The 16,081-nt window shown below is 40.8% G+C and overlaps 1 protein-coding gene across 1 annotated transcript in view; it reads right to left on the bottom strand.

Annotated features, from left to right (window-relative positions):
- The window catches only part of THEMIS (thymocyte selection associated), a 208,275-nt gene that overhangs the window by 153,603 nt on the left and 38,591 nt on the right, over positions 1-16,081 (bottom strand). The gene's annotated exons all lie outside the window — the stretch shown is intronic.

The following is a 16,081-nucleotide window of genomic DNA, read 5'->3' as shown; positions in this document are numbered from 1 at the left end:
TGCAAATATAAAAAATAGCAATATCTAGTAGCTTTTTGTGTCTGGAAATATATGAGTCGGTACAATTCAATCCAAATACATAAAGTTTGGGCCAGATTTCAAGTGGAGCGCTAAATATCGCTTGCCACTGAGTAATACCAGTGCACGCTAATATGCGCTGGTATTACAAGTTAAGTGCAATGCGAACTCGAGCTTGCGTTCGCATTATTAGGAAGCGCGCTTCCATAGGCTCCAATGGGAGACTCATTCTGATGCCATTGGCGAAGTTGGGGGCAGCAGATTAGGGGTTAATAATATTTAACTAATGTTTGCAAGGCGGGAGTGCGGCGGTTTAGGGGTTAATATGTTTATTATAGTGGCGGCGACGTTGGGGGCGGCAGATTAGGGATTAATAAGTGTAGGTAGGTGGCGGCGACATTGGGGGCGGCAGAGTAGGGGTTAATAAATATAATGTAGGGTTCGGCAATGTTGGGGGCAGCAGAGTAGGGGATCATAAGTATAATTTAGGTGGCGGGGGTGTCGGGGGCAGCAGATTAGGGGTTAATAAGTGTAAGATTAGGGGTGTTTAGAGTCAGGGTTCATGTTAGGGTGTTAGGTGTAGACATAAAATGTATTTCCCCATAGGAATCAATAGGGCTGCGTTAAGGAGCTTTACACTGCTTTTTGGCAGGTGTTAGACTTTTTTTCAGCCGGCTCTCCCCGTTGATTTCTATGGGGAAATCATGCACGAGCACATTACACCAGCTCACCGCTAACGTAAGCAGCGCTGGTATTGGAGTGCAGTAATGAGCAAAATTTTGCTCAACGCTCACTTCTTGTCTGGTTTGTAAAAACCTGTAATACCAGCGATGTCTGTAAGTGAGCGGTGAGCATAAACTGCTCATTAGCACAGCACAGCCTCTAACGCAAAGCTCATAATCTAGGTCCAAGTGACTTGTTAAATAGCAACCTATTTGGATGATTGGAACTATCAAGATTTTACCCAGTAATTTTTTTTTTTTTTTTTAAATATATTTATTTTTTATTAAGTTATATGCATGAAATACAACAAAAGCATTTTTCCAACAATAAAGGTTAGCAAGTTGCAATTGCACAGTACTTAGGTCAGAGAGGTATAAGGAAAACCTCCCAAGCATCAGGATTCAAGTAGCCAGTCCATGTGAGTTTTAGTCTATTCATCCGGGCTAATGTCTTTGGCAAACCGAGGAAATATAACTCCATTAGATCGCTTATCTTTGTTTGCTTATGCACTTGAATGCAGGACTGTCACAGAAGAGTATTACAACAATCAGAGTGCATATGACTAAACCTCTATTTAACAAAACCACTACGCGTCAATACTAAACTTCATTTGAAACAAAAGAAAAAGAAAAAACAAAAACAAATGAACAAAACAGAAATAAAGACAACAACATGGTAGGTTACAATGTTAAAGATGGTGTCGCATGTGCTCGGGTGTCAGAGATATTGCTACATTATATCTAAGTTAGCGCTTGTTGGGAAGTAGTGTGGTCCTGTTATGTGAAGCTATTAAATAGCATACATGACTGAGATCATTTATGTCAATCCTACTTGGGCTTATATTTATATGACTCCCACAAGAGTAGCATGTCTTCAAAAAAGGCCAAACCTCCTATTTGGAGATAATGAAATCTTTCTAATACCATATCTGAGTTGACTAATTTCTCCCAGTCACCAACAGTAGGGATTTTGGTTGTTTTCCAACATCTGGGTATCATTTGTTTTGCCGTGTTTAACATAATATAAAACAGCTGTTTGCGTATTTTGCATGTTATGGGAGGATCATTGTGGAGAAGTGCTAATTCTATGCTCGGGTTAATTTGTGTGTGTAATACTGCATTAATTTCTTGGAAAATTGCTGACCAAAAATTTCTGATAGGTTCACAATCCCACCAAATATGTGTCATATGTCCTGGTAGGCCACAACCCCTCCAGCAGTTGCCTGAACTCCCTCTAAAAATGCACTTAATTTTGGCTAGGGTCATGTACCATCGCATACAAACTTTAATGTTTGTCTCTTTCGCTCTTGCAGAGTGAGCTGAATGAGATAAATTCTCAAATCTTAACTGCCAATCTTTAGTGGATGTAGTCGTTTCAAGCTCTTTATCCCACCCTGCAGTGTATGAAGGCAGATTCGGAAATCTATTCTCCAAAACCATCTTGTATAGTGCAGAAACCGATCTGGGACCCTTTAAGTCACTCAAGCATGCTTGCTCAAATTTTGTCAAAGGTCGCATAAAGTCTGCTTTACTTTTATGTGTGAGTAGGAAATGTCTCGCCTGGTGGTAATTAAACCAAGAAGCGAAAAAGGGGATTGATAGTGAGTCTATTTGTTGCTTGGATTTTACCTTGTTGTTTTCTAATAAGGTGTGGATCTGTATTGGGGAAATTTGGGTGGCACATATGCTCTTCTCTTCAAGCTTGTAAGTGGGGAATATTTTGAAGAAATTTTTGGATATGTCTTGAGGACATGTAGCCAGTCCCTCCAGGTCTCGTTAGACGTGGAGGACTGGGAGACAGTAGGATTCCCTAGTGCCTGGATATTCCAGCATTTGTTTCCTAAGTGAGTTGTGTCTGCCATGTTTGTTTCTATTTGTATACAAGCAAAAGAGAGTTTGCAGCACCTGTAAGCGTATTGTTGTAGTTGCTTGCTTATATAAGAATACGCCCCTAGTATATGACACCTGCTTCAACTCACATTACAATGACCCCCAAATGTTCCGTGTGCATACATACGACCTGCAATCAATACGCTTATGAAACGCTGATTCTGGGGACCCACCTTGAACCTTCTTTGCTCTAGATCCCCTCTCTCAGAATTCTGTGCATCCACAGTAGTAGCCTGGAAGTCGAGCCGCGGCTTGGGTCCCTACAGCGTCTCAGCGTGTGTACGGTCAGTCCGGAACTGTGTGACATCACAACTGGGAGCGGAAGGATCCGCAGGTGAGGAAAGTCCACGGCCAAAGGAGACCGTTATTCCAGCGTAGTACTGTGTCTTACCGGGGTGATTCACTGCTGCTCAGGAAATGTGAGTACCCGTGCCTTTAAAGCATATCCAGTTAGCAACAATAACAAAAACGAGGAGAGGCACCGGGTAGTTTCACAAGCAAAAACGTCCTTTATTAAGGTAATAAAACACAACAGGAGACACTTCGGTTAAAGCTTTAAACCTCTAGGGCAAAGGTGGAAAGGCGGTACCCCACGTACCCTGATGCTGACATGTTTCGGCAAATGCCGTAATCGTAGCTAAAGGGTGTAAGCCTAATTACTTATTTAAAGTCACAGATCACCTGTGATAGGTTAAAAAACTCATATGCTACGTGGGTGACACCCACCTCCACCTATATATTATACACCTGCCCTAATTTAGGATGTAAAACCATACTATCCACTATGTGCAAAGATTTTTATACATTATGAGCAAACCAAATAAATGTAATATTAATAGTGTCATTCACAAAACATTCCTTATCATGTATGTGTGAGTGAAACAGTAAAGAAAATGCAAAAAAGAAAGATGAATGTTAAAAATAAAAAATACACAAATACAAACCTATATATACACAATACTGGAGGCACCAGAGAATTATTATCATCAGCTTAAACATGTTAGCATTTTTGTATGTAACCATATTGCTCTAATACCCATATACTAGGATGCATTGGATGAGGTTTGCTAACATCCAATATTGCATAAGCTAACCGTGTGCTATGAAAACAGGACAAGGGTGGGTTATATATCTATGTAGTATTCCTATATTAATTCATTTGCTTACCCAAGTGATTAGTTACTTAGGGGAAAGGAAAAATGTATCCATAGATATACTTGTACGTATGTCACAGCATTTGGTGTTTTATCGCGAATACACAGGCTAACACCAGAAGTTAATTAGGTCGTATTCAGAATTAAGCCCATTGGGCACCCTGGTGTGCAGCCTGTGTATCCAAAACACCTCCCTTTTAAGGAGCAAATTCTCCCTATCACCTCCCCTATTATGTGTATTTACCACTTCGATAATTGTCCATGACAGTGTCCCTGGATCTTTATTATGTTTTATCTTGAAGTGGTTCACTAGGGGGGTAGTGAGTTTGCCTTGCTTGATATCATTTATATGTTCCCTTATCCTGGTTCTGACTTGTCAAGACGTTTGACCAGTGTATTGAATGTTACATGTGTCGCAGCTGAGGAGATAAACTGCATATGTGGACCTACAATTGAAGAGCGCCCTGTGTGCAAATGTCTCACCTGTGTATGCACTCCTAAATATATTGCCCAATTTTACATGTCCACACGCTATGCAGCTACTAAAACTGCACTTGTAAACCCCTTTGTACCTTAACCAAGAGGATGTATTTGTTTCATCTTGTTTCAATTGTGTTGGGGCTACATAATTGCCTATGGTTTTGCCTCTTCTGAAGGCAAACCTCACATTCTGTGTGGCAATATGTGCAAGTTCATCATCAGCCTTCAGCAATGTCATATGCTTACGTATAATGTTGCACACCTGATAGTATTGCCTACTGAACTGAGTAACAAACGTAAGCTGTTCAGATTTAGTGTCACATACAGGTTGTTTCTCACTGAGTAGGGTGGCCCTTTTTATGGCCCTTACTTCCTCCCGGGCCCTACATATATCCTGTCTATGGTACCCTCTCTCTTGAAACTTAGTAACCAGTTCAGTTTCGTGCTTGAAGTGTTCACTATCCCGGGTACAATTCCTCTTAACCCTGGTGAACTGGCCCTTCAAGACTGACTTGAATACCTGTTTTGGGTGGCTGCTATGAGCATGTAAGAGAGTATTTCTGGTTATTGGTTTTCTGTAAAGCTCAACTTTTACATGTTCTGATTTCACACCATGTAGGGTAACATCCAAGAAATTGATGCTAGTAGATCCAAACTCATGGGTGAACTGTAAACCAGCATTGTTAACGTTCAAATACTCTGCAAATTTCTCTGCTTCCTCCACACTCCCATCCCAGACAAAGAACAGATTGTCTATATATCGACGATAATAAACTATTTTGCCCCTTTGTCTGTTTTTATCCCCATAGATGTGGCACAGCTCCCACCAACCCATATACAGGTTGGCGTAAGAGGGAGCAAATTTTGCTCCCATTGCTGTGCCACACCTCTGGAGATAAAAAACGCGTTCAAACACAAAGAAGTTGTGCGTAAGGAGGAATTCAGTGACCCTGACAACAAACCTGGTGAACTCGTCACTGTATTCAGTAGATCTCCTTAGGAAGAAGGCTATGGCTTCCAAACCTGAACTATGTGGAATTGATGAATATAATGACTTAACATCCACTGATAGCCAGCCATAGCCCTCTTTCCAAGATATCATTTCTATCTCTGTAAGGAGTTGTTTAGTATCCCTCAGGTGACTAAGGAGTTCCCCCACTAGGGGTTGTAGAAGGGAATCTAACCATCTGGATAATGGTTCCAACATTGAACCTATCCCGCTGACGATGGGCCTGCCTTCAACATTCTCCAAGGTCTTATGTACCTTAGGGAGAAGGTTGAAGGTAGGAATTCTGGGGTGACTAATATATAAGAAATCACTAGTGCCATCATAAAAAAAACCCTTCCATCCCATCATCAATCAGGTGTGAAAGTTCCTTTAGGAACCTAGATGTGGGATCAAAGTCCAGTATGGTATATTGTTTGGGATTATTCAGTTGCCGTAGGGCTTCTTTGGTGAAAAACTCCCTATCCATTAGAACAACAGATCCTCCCTTGTCTGCTGCCCTCACCACCAAGTTCTTATTTTCACTTAGATCTTTAAGTGCTTTTCTTTCCTTTGCACTAAGGTTACCTTTAGTTTCAAAGCCAGAGGTGTATGCCAATTTGTTTAAGTCTTCCTCCACCCTCCGCTGGAATTTTTCCAGGATGGGTCCCCTCGACTGAATGGGGTAAAATTTGGATACACCTCTGAATTTGGGACCAATAGTATTGGTGTGGGCAGAATTCGTGTCACCTAAGGAGATCTACTGAATACAGTGACGAGTTCACCAGGTTTGTTGTCAGGGTCACTGAATTCCTCCTTACGCACAACTTCTTTGTGTTTGAAACGCGTTTTTTATCTCCAGAGGTGTGGCACAGCAATGGGAGCAAAATTTGCTCCCTCTTACGCCAACCTGTATATGGGTTGGTGGGAGCTGTGCCACATCTATGGGGATAAAAACAGACAAAGGGGCAAAATAGTTTATTATCGTCGATATATAGACGATCTGTTCTTTGTCTGGGATGGGAGTGTGGAGGAAGCAGAGAAATTTGCAGAGTATTTGAACGTTAACAATGCTGGTTTACAGTTCACCCATGAGTTTGGATCTACTAGCATCAATTTCTTGGATGTTACCCTACATGGTGTGAAATCAGAACATGTAAAAGTTGAGCTTTACAGAAAACCAATAACCAGAAATACTCTCTTACATGCTCATAGCAGCCACCCAAAACAGGTATTCAAGTCAGTCTTGAAGGGCCAGTTCACCAGGGTTAAGAGGAATTGTACCCGGGATAGTGAACACTTCAAGCACGAAACTGAACTGGTTACTAAGTTTCAAGAGAGAGGGTACCATAGACAGGATATATGTAAGGCCCGGGAGGAAGTAAGGGCCATAAAAAGGGCCACCCTACTCAGTGAGAAACAACCTGTATGTGACACTAAATCTGAACAGCTTACGTTTGTTACTCAGTTCAGTAGGCAATACTATCAGGTGTGCAACATTATACGTAAGCATATGACATTGCTGAAGGCTGATGATGAACTTGCACATATTGCCACACAGAATGTGAGGTTTGCCTTCAGAAGAGGCAAAACCATAGGCAATTATGTAGCCCCAACACAATTGAAACAAGATGAAACAAATACATCCTCTTGGTTAAGGTACAAAGGGGTTTACAAGTGCAGTTTTAGTAGCTGCATAGCGTGTGGACATGTAAAATTGGGCAATATATTTAGGAGTGCATACACAGGTGAGACATTTGCACACAGGGCGCTCTTCAATTGTAGGTCCACATATGCAGTTTATCTCCTCAGCTGCGACACATGTGACATTCAATACACTGGTCAAACGTCTCGACAAGTCAGAACCAGGATAAGGGAACATATAAATGATATCAAGCAAGGCAAACTCACTACCCCCCTAGTGAACCACTTCAAGATAAAACATAATAAAGATCCAGGGACACTGTCATGGACAATTATCGAAGTGGTAAATACACATAATAGGGGAGGTGATAGGGAGAATTTGCTCCTTAAAAGGGAGGTGTTTTGGATACACAGGCTGCATACCAGGGTGCCCAATGGGCTTAATTCTGAATACGACCAAATTAACTTCTGGTGTTAGCCTGTGTATTCGCGATAAAACACCAAATGCTGTGACATACGTACAAGTATATCTATGGATACATTTTTCCTTTCCCCTAAGTAACTAATCACTTGGGTAAGCAAATGAATTAATATAGGAATACTACATAGATATATAACCCACCCTTGTCCTGTTTTCATAGCACACGGTTAGCTTATGCAATATTGGATGTTAGCAAACCTCATCCAATGCATCCTAGTATATGGGTATTAGAGCAATATGGTTACATACAAAAATGCTAACATGTTTAAGCTGATGATAATAATTCTCTGGTGCCTCCAGTATTGTGTATATATAGGTTTGTATTTGTGTATTTTTTATTTTTAACATTCATCTTTCTTTTTTGCATTTTCTTTACTGTTTCACTCACACATACATGATAAGGAATGTTTTGTGAATGACACTATTAATATTACATTTATTTGGTTTGCTCATAATGTATAAAAATCTTTGCACATAGTGGATAGTATGGTTTTACATCCTAAATTAGGGCAGGTGTATAATATATAGGTGGAGGTGGGTGTCACCCACGTAGCATATGAGTTTTTTAACCTATCACAGGTGATCTGTGACTTTAAATAAGTAATTAGGCTTACACCCTTTAGCTACGATTACGGCATTTGCCGAAACATGTCAGCATCAGGGTACGTGGGGTACCGCCTTTCCACCTTTGCCCCAGAGGTTTAAAGCTTTAACCGAAGTGTCTCCTGTTGTGTTTTATTACCTTAATAAAGGACGTTTTTGCTTGTGAAACTACCCGGTGCCTCTCCTCGTTTTTGTTATTGTTGTTTCTATTTGTACCCACCCCTTAGATTTATCTCCCTCATAGTCGCACCACTCCAGGACACGCTGAAGAGATATCGCAAGTTTATATGAGTTAAGGTGTGGGACTCCTAGGCCACCTTGCTCAGGAACTTTATAAATCGTGCTTTTATTAATACGCGGTGGTCTACGTCTCCATATATAGTCATTCAATATTTTTTGCAAGATATCTACTTCCCTGGAGATGTGCTGGACCGGTACGGTCTGTAGGATATACAATGCTTTAGGTAGTAGTACCATCTTAGCTGCTTGGATTCTACCCAACCACGTAATATTTTTTAGAAGCCAAGAGGAGGTCAGGGACTGAAACTCATTAATTAGTTCCCCATAGTTGTGTTTGCGTGTTGATTGACTGTTTGGAGTCAAAAAGACTCCCAGATATTTAAGACGGTTGGTTTGTACTTTTAAGGGGCAGAGTGCTCTGATGTCCTCTAGCGTCTGTTGGGGGATCCTAATCGGTAAAAATTCTGACTTTGTCATGTTAACTAAGAAATTAGATACCCTGCCAAAAGAGGAGAGCTCAGTCATTGCATGTGTGATAGATCTAAGTGGGTCAGTTATCGTCAGTAGGAGGTCGTCTGCGTAAATTGCCATTTTATGCTGTCTAGTTCCTGCTATAATTCCTTTAATGTGCAGATTCTCTCTGATTCTAATTGCGAGTGGTTCAAGTGATAAAATAAATAACAATGGGGATAGAGGGCAACCCTGTCTCGACCCGTTTCTGATTTCAAAGGGTTCAGAGAGCGTCCCATTCACTCTCACCTGTGCTGTTGGATTAGAATATAGGGCCATAATTTTTTGGATAAACTGGTCGGGGAAATTAAATCTACTAAGAGTCGCTTGTAGATAAGTCCAGTCAAGTCTGTCAAATGCCTTTTCGGCGTCAGTGGAGATTAAGAGGGCTGGTATGTTAGTAGTGGAAACAAGGTCTATAAGATTAAGTACTTTCACAGTGTTGTCTTTCGCCTCTCTATTGGGTACGAAACCTGCTTGGTCTTGATGAATTAGTTCTGGGGGAAATTGATTTATGCGGGAGGCCAAAATTTTTGCATATAGTTTCAAGTCTGTATTAAGTAGGGATATTGGTCTAAAGTTGGCGGGGACATCAGGCACCCTGCCCGGTTTTTCTAATACTGAGATATGTGCTTGTAACATGGTATCAGGAAATTTATAACCTTCCGCTATGTGATTAAATAGGAGGTTAAATGTGGGGCAAGATATTTTGAAAAGGTTTTATAGTACAGGCCCGAGAAACCATCCGGGCCTGGCGCTTTGCTAGATTTTAAGGTACGTATAGCATCTAATACTTCTTTAATGGTAAAGGGTTGGTTCAGGGACTCTCTTTGCTCGCTACTTAGTTGTGGTATTTGTATACTAGAAAGGTATTGGTGGCATGTGTGACTATGAGCTGTATCCTCCCTGTCTGGGAATAAGTTATAAAGTTTATGATAAAAAAATTTAAATACTTCAGCTATTTTATGAGTGTCTTCTAACCGTTTCCCTGACTCATTTTTAATTGAGTGTATGTATGTTTTTTGTTGTCTATGCTTTAAAGCTCTTGCTAGCCATTTCCCTGCTTTGTTGCCCTCCCTATAGAATGTCTGTTGGAAGGACAATAGTTGTCTTTGAGCATCTATCTGGAGTAAATTATTTAGTTGTGCACGCTTTGAATTAAGGTTATCCAAAACAAGGTTGTTGTCAGGGGATTGCTTGTGTAGATAGTCTAAATCAGCAATTTCTTTAGCTAAAGTGGTACATTCTTCTCTCCTCTTTCTTGTTATATATGCTTTAAGTTTAATGAGTTCGCCCCTGATTGTACTCTTGTGTGCCTCCCATATTGTTGTAAAGTGTATATCTGGGGTGTTGTTAATTGTGAAATATGATTTAATATGTTTAGCTAGTCTCTTTACTTGCTGTTTCCCCTTGAGGAGTGATTCATCTAGTCTCCACTGGTACTAAGCGGAGCTGAGGGCCAAGCTATCTCACATAATGCCAGCGAATGATCTGACCAGGTGGTATGTCTGATCTCAGCTGTTTTCAGGTATGAAAGAGTTAAGTGATCCACAAATATGTAATCCAATCTAGAATAGCAACTATTGGGGATCGAGAAAAATGTGAAGTCTTTTTTTTGGGGATTGGAATATCTCCATGAGTCATGTACCCCAAGCAATTTAAGATTTTTCCAGATGCTTTGCATGTTTGGAATTTTTTGTCTGGTTTTGGGGTTGGAGCAGTCGATCTGGGGGTCTAAAGGGACATTAAGGTTGCCTGCTATAATCAAGGAACCTTTGGTCTGAGCTAAAATAGAGTTAGTAGTTGCATTAATAAATTTGCTCTGACGTCTATTGGGTGCATATAAGTTCACCAATGTGATGGGTTTGCCAAAAAGAAAACCTGTTACACACAAGTACCTGCCTTCTTTGTCCTGTTCTACATGTATTTTACTAAAGGCAAGTGACTTGTGAATTAATATACTGACACCATTAATTTTCTTGGCTGGGTGTGAACTGTGAAAGTGCTGTGGGTAGTTAGATGAAAAGAACTTGGGTATGTGTTTAGTTTTAAAGTGTGTCTCCTGTAACATGAGGATTTGGCCCCCTTTCTTATGGAGATCCAACAGTGCCATCCTACGCTTATTCGGACAATTTAGCCCTTTTGTATTTTGAGATATAATTGTAAAAGCCTGTGAAGTGTTTCTATTCATTGTACCTACTTTTGTACTATATGACCCTGTGTTTAGATAATGCCCTCACATACCTCCCTCTGAAACACTCCGAGCACACCTGTTTATGCATATGCAACATTGTAGTAACCTTAAAAAAAGAAAAAATTATAAAAAAGTAAGTGACTAAACATTTTACCCCTTTCTTAGTCGAAAGGGTACAATACATTATCTTAACTATAAGAGAATATATCTCCCAACTGGCTGAGAGTAAAAGTAGTACAGCTATCCCATTTTAACAGGGAGAAGGAAAAACAATAAAAATAAAGTAAACAATTCTGAGTTAAATACTAAACTGATTTGAACCAGCCTATCGGCCTCTGAAAAGAAGAAAAAGGATTAACATTGGACCTGTGAAACATAACTATTAGCATAACATATTGCTAGCAAGTAAGAGTCTCTAGTCTTTCAAATTCCTATTTTTAGCATTACCATGACTACCTATGCAACACAAATTGTCCGTTATCACAAGAAAGTCTTTCACATTTATTTCCTGGGAAAGAAGAACATGTATGGTAGTATGGCAATATTACTGAGATATCAAACATATATAAAAGGATACAGCTTATCCGGCTCAGGAACCTTCTTTCTCCTGCAGGTTATTTTGTTTGCCCGCGTTCAGTCTGCGTGTTCTTCTCTGTTGTACCTGCTGCCACTCCCGCCTCTGAGGTAGCGGGTTAGTACTAAGTCCCGGTTTGTGTTGGTTTTGTGCATCTTCTCCCTCCTCTATCACAGGAGGTGTAACATCTAGGGCCTTGCAGATCTGCTTAACGTCTCCTGGTGTAGTGCATATGAATCTCTTTCCTTGCCAGGGGATAATTAACTGAAAGGGAAACCCCCATCTGTATGGGATATTTAGTTTCCTAAGAAGCATAGTAAAAGGTTTAAGTTCTTTTCTTTTGAGAAGGGTCCTCTGCGACAAGTCAGTGTAAAATTGGAGATCAGCATTTTCGTACTTGACAGGTTGTTTTTCACAAGCCAAGTTCATAAGTTCTTCTTTGACCTGGTAGTTTGTTATTCATACAATTATGTCCCTAGGTGGTTGTGTGTCTAGTGGTTTAGGGCGAAGTGCCCTATGGGCTCTGTCTATCTCAATCTTTACTGGGGACTCTGTTTGTTTCAACGAGTAAAAGAGATCTTGTAGATATTGCTCTAGGCCCGATGGCGGTATGGATTCGGGGACACCTCTGATTCTGATATTATGCCTTCTACTTCTATTTTCGGCATCATCAATTTTTTCTTCCAGGCCCAGTATGACTTCATTCTGTTTGTGAATAGTGGTATGTAGATCAGATATTGCCGTAGTATGAGTATCCTGGGTAGTTTCCACTGCCTCCACTCTATGCCCTATTTCAGACATTTCTTTCTTTAGGTCATTGATTTCCTCTTTGATACATTGCTTAACTTGCAGAACTAAAGCCGAGAAATCTTTTTTTGAGGGGAGTGATTCAAATAAAGCTTTAGGCACTGTAATGGTGTCTGTCATAGTTTCAGAGTCCGATTCTGAAGATGAATATGCTGCAGCAGAGTCTTGATCTTCATTGGGATTTAAGCTTGTAGATTTGACCTCTACCGATTTAAAAAAGTTGTTAACTGAGGGAGTAGTCTGACTGCTTTGTTTTGGTACAGTCCCTTTTTTGTTAATTTTTTTAGGAGACATGTTTGCCTTGTTCAATGTCCAAGTCTGTACTTTAAAGATACCCTTTGCACAGGTTAATATCAAATGAGGACCCAGCACATTAATGGGTTGTGCAGTAAGGCTCGCCCCAGGCAAAGGAACCTTGATAAGGTGTTCACAGAACTATGTTACTTATTGTGGCTTAGGAGCTGCGACATGTATCACTGCCCAACGTATATTTCTTGTGATTTAAGCCTAATACCTGGGTATTGCTGTGTTGCGCAGTAAACAAATAATAATTATGTGTAAAATCCCTTTCAGGCGTCAGGCTGTGGCGTAGGCCTTTTCTCCAGTGGAATAGAAATCAAGTTGAAAACCTTACCCCTTGTGCTGTATACAGTGTCGCATGTAATTTACAAGTATAGATGTGGAATCACAGATAAATATTCCTTTCAGTCATAAACATATTATGAGGACGGATAGAGCCCTTTGAACTCGGTCACACTAGTCTTGAGCATAGCATTTTCTCTTAAGTGTTGCTTCATATAATGCCTCTCTGACATATAGGCATTTCTTAGATATTGCAGGTCTGCACATATAGGTCTCTCAGTTACTGATCTTAATCACCCATGTTTCATAAATCCGCGTGCAGCTAAAATATACTCTCTCTCGTTAATGGGCCTCTGCCACGCAGTGTTTTAAACTGTTAAGTGACTCTAAACAATTGCGGTCTCTGAGCTCAGACCCGTGTTATGTTCGCTAGCCGACAGCTTTAATTTTAGGCAGTGTCCCATACACTCATACTACCTCTTCCTCAGCTGCCGCTGTAAATACAAGCCGCGTCTGTAGATTGCATGAAGTTCCGGTGCATGTAGGCCCAGCAAGCCACGCACAGCATCTGCTGTTGTAAACAGATTACCGAGCGCGCCCCCGCCTCACATCTGACAGCCCTCTCTTCACTTGGGCTACGTAACAAATCGGGGCTAAATTATTCTCCCGGTTATGGCAGATTAACACTTCTCAGCCAGACAGGGCACAGGAGCCATTTCAAGCCGCGGCCATTTCCTTGGCTGGCTAGCTCCGCCCCCTCGAGTAATTTATTTTTTATTATAAATACCTTACCCTGTCTACTCATGTGTGGTTTTGTTAATGGAGACATTTAAAGGGATGATAAAGTCAAAATTAAACTTAAATGGATTGGATTTTAAACAACTTTATAATTTACTTCTGTTATCAATTTTGCTAAGTTCTATTGGCATCCTTTGTTATAGAGTAATCCTACGTGAGCTCAGGGGCGAGATTACATATACGGGGCAGGCTTCAGCAACCCGCACCGCCCGTAATTTCACCTTGCACATCAGGGTATTACATAAACCCCACCGGCAGTTCATAAAGTACCGTAAGTTGGATAAACTAGCGATGTCCAGAAATGAGCGTAAATACAAATTTCTGGAGTCGCCAGTGACTTACGGCACTTTAGAAACTGCCGGCGCCTATGAAAAGAAAAGAAAATATCAATTCTCCCGTAACAGTCTAACACTCCTACCAAAAATAAGCCTGATACGTAAAAACCTCTATAGCCGCAATCCCCCCTCTCACTACTAATAATAAATGTATTAACCCCTAAACCGACAAACCCCACAATGCAATAAACCTAATTAAACTATTAACCCCTATATCCCCCATCAAACCCACACCGCAAGTAATAACTAAATTATTAACCCCTAAATCTGCCAACCCCAACATTGCAAACTACCTATTAAAAGTATTAACCCCTAATCCGCAATTAACCCACAACGCAATAAACCTATTAAAACTATTAACCCCTAAACCATAAAAGCCCACAACGCAATAAACCGATTAAAGTATGAGCCCCTAAACTGCCAAAGCCCACAACGCAATAAACCTAACCCCTAACCTAACCCCCCTAACCTAACACCCCCTAAATGTACCCAAATTACCTAATTTACAAAATACTAAAGTAACTATTAATTTAAAAAAACCTAACACTACTTTAAAAATACAAATAAACTAAGTATAAATAACAGGGACAGTCTAATCAAAATTCTGGAGTAGACTGTCCCTTTAAGCTACAATTACAGAAAATAAAAACATCTAAGATTACATAAAATAAAAAAAGAAAATGACCACATTTGAAAAAAATTATACCTAATACCTATGAAAATTAAAAATTCCCACCAAAATAAAAACACCCCCTACTCTAATAAACTACCAGTAGCCCTTAAAAGGGCTTTTTGCAGGGCATTGCCCCAAGATAATCAGCTCTTTTACAACAAAATACACAGCCCCACCTAAAAGTAAAACCCCCCACCCACCAACCCCCCCAAATAAAATAAAATAACCTAACACTAAAAACCCTAAACTACACATTGCCCTGAAAAGGGCATTTGTTGGGCATTGCCCTTAAAAGGGCATTTAGCTCTTTTACTGCCCACCCTATCTAAATAAAATAAAAAATAAATAAAAAACCCTAAGTCTAAGCCCCGGGTTGCTACCCACCGTTCCTGAAGTACGGCGGCAAAGGTCCTTTTCCAGGCAGTGAAGTCTTCTTCCAAGCGGCGACCTCTTCTTTCTTCTTCCTGGAACATCCTTTGCGGAGCAGAGCTGAAGACTGAAGACTGAGGAGCTGAAGACTGAAGACCCGCGACCCTGGAACTGAAGACCGGCGACTGCGGAGCCATGGAGCGTGGAGGATCCTCTTCGTACGATCTTCTCTGCACACTGGATAGAGAATTCAAGGGATGCAATTAAAAATGGCGTCCCTTGAATTCCTATTGGCTAATTTGATTCTTCAAATTAAAATCAGCCAATAGGAGGAAAGCTACTCAAATCCTATTGGCTGTTCAAATCAACCAATAGGATGAGAGCTACTGAAATGTTACTGGCTGATTTGAATAGCCGATAGAATTTCAGTAGCTCTCATCCTATTGGCTGATTTGAACAGCCAATAGGATTTGAGTAGCTTTCATCCTATTGGCTGATTTGAATTTGAAGAATCAAACCAGCCAATAGGAATTCAAGTGACGCCATTTTTAATCGCATCCCTTGAATTCTCTATCCAGTGTGCGGCGAAGATTGTACGAAGAGGATCCTCCACGCTCCATGACTCTGCGGTGGCCGGTCTTCATATCCAGGGTTGCCGGTCTACAGTTCCAGGGTCACCGGTCATCAGTTCAAGGGTCGCCGGTCTTCAGTCTTCAGCTCCGCTCCACGAAGGATGTTCCAGGAAGAAGAAAGAAGAGGTCGCCACTTGGAAGAAGACTTCACCGCCTGGAACAGAACCTTCTCCGCCGGACTTCAGGAACGGTGAGTAGCAACCTGGGGCTTAGACTTAGAGTTTTTTAAGGTGTTTGTTTGTTTTTCATTTTATTTAGATAGGGTGGGCAGTAAAATAGGTAAATGCCCTTTTAAGGGCAATGCCCAACAAATGCCCTTTTTAGGGCAATGGGTAGTTTAGGGTTTTTAGTGTTAGGTTATTTTATTTGTGGGGGGTTTGGTGGGTGGGG

The sequence above is a fragment of the Bombina bombina genome, chromosome 4, assembly GCF_027579735.1.
Source record: "Bombina bombina isolate aBomBom1 chromosome 4, aBomBom1.pri, whole genome shotgun sequence".
Lineage (NCBI taxonomy): Eukaryota > Metazoa > Chordata > Amphibia > Anura > Bombinatoridae > Bombina > Bombina bombina.
This window is presented reverse-complemented; position numbering and strand designations above follow the sequence as displayed.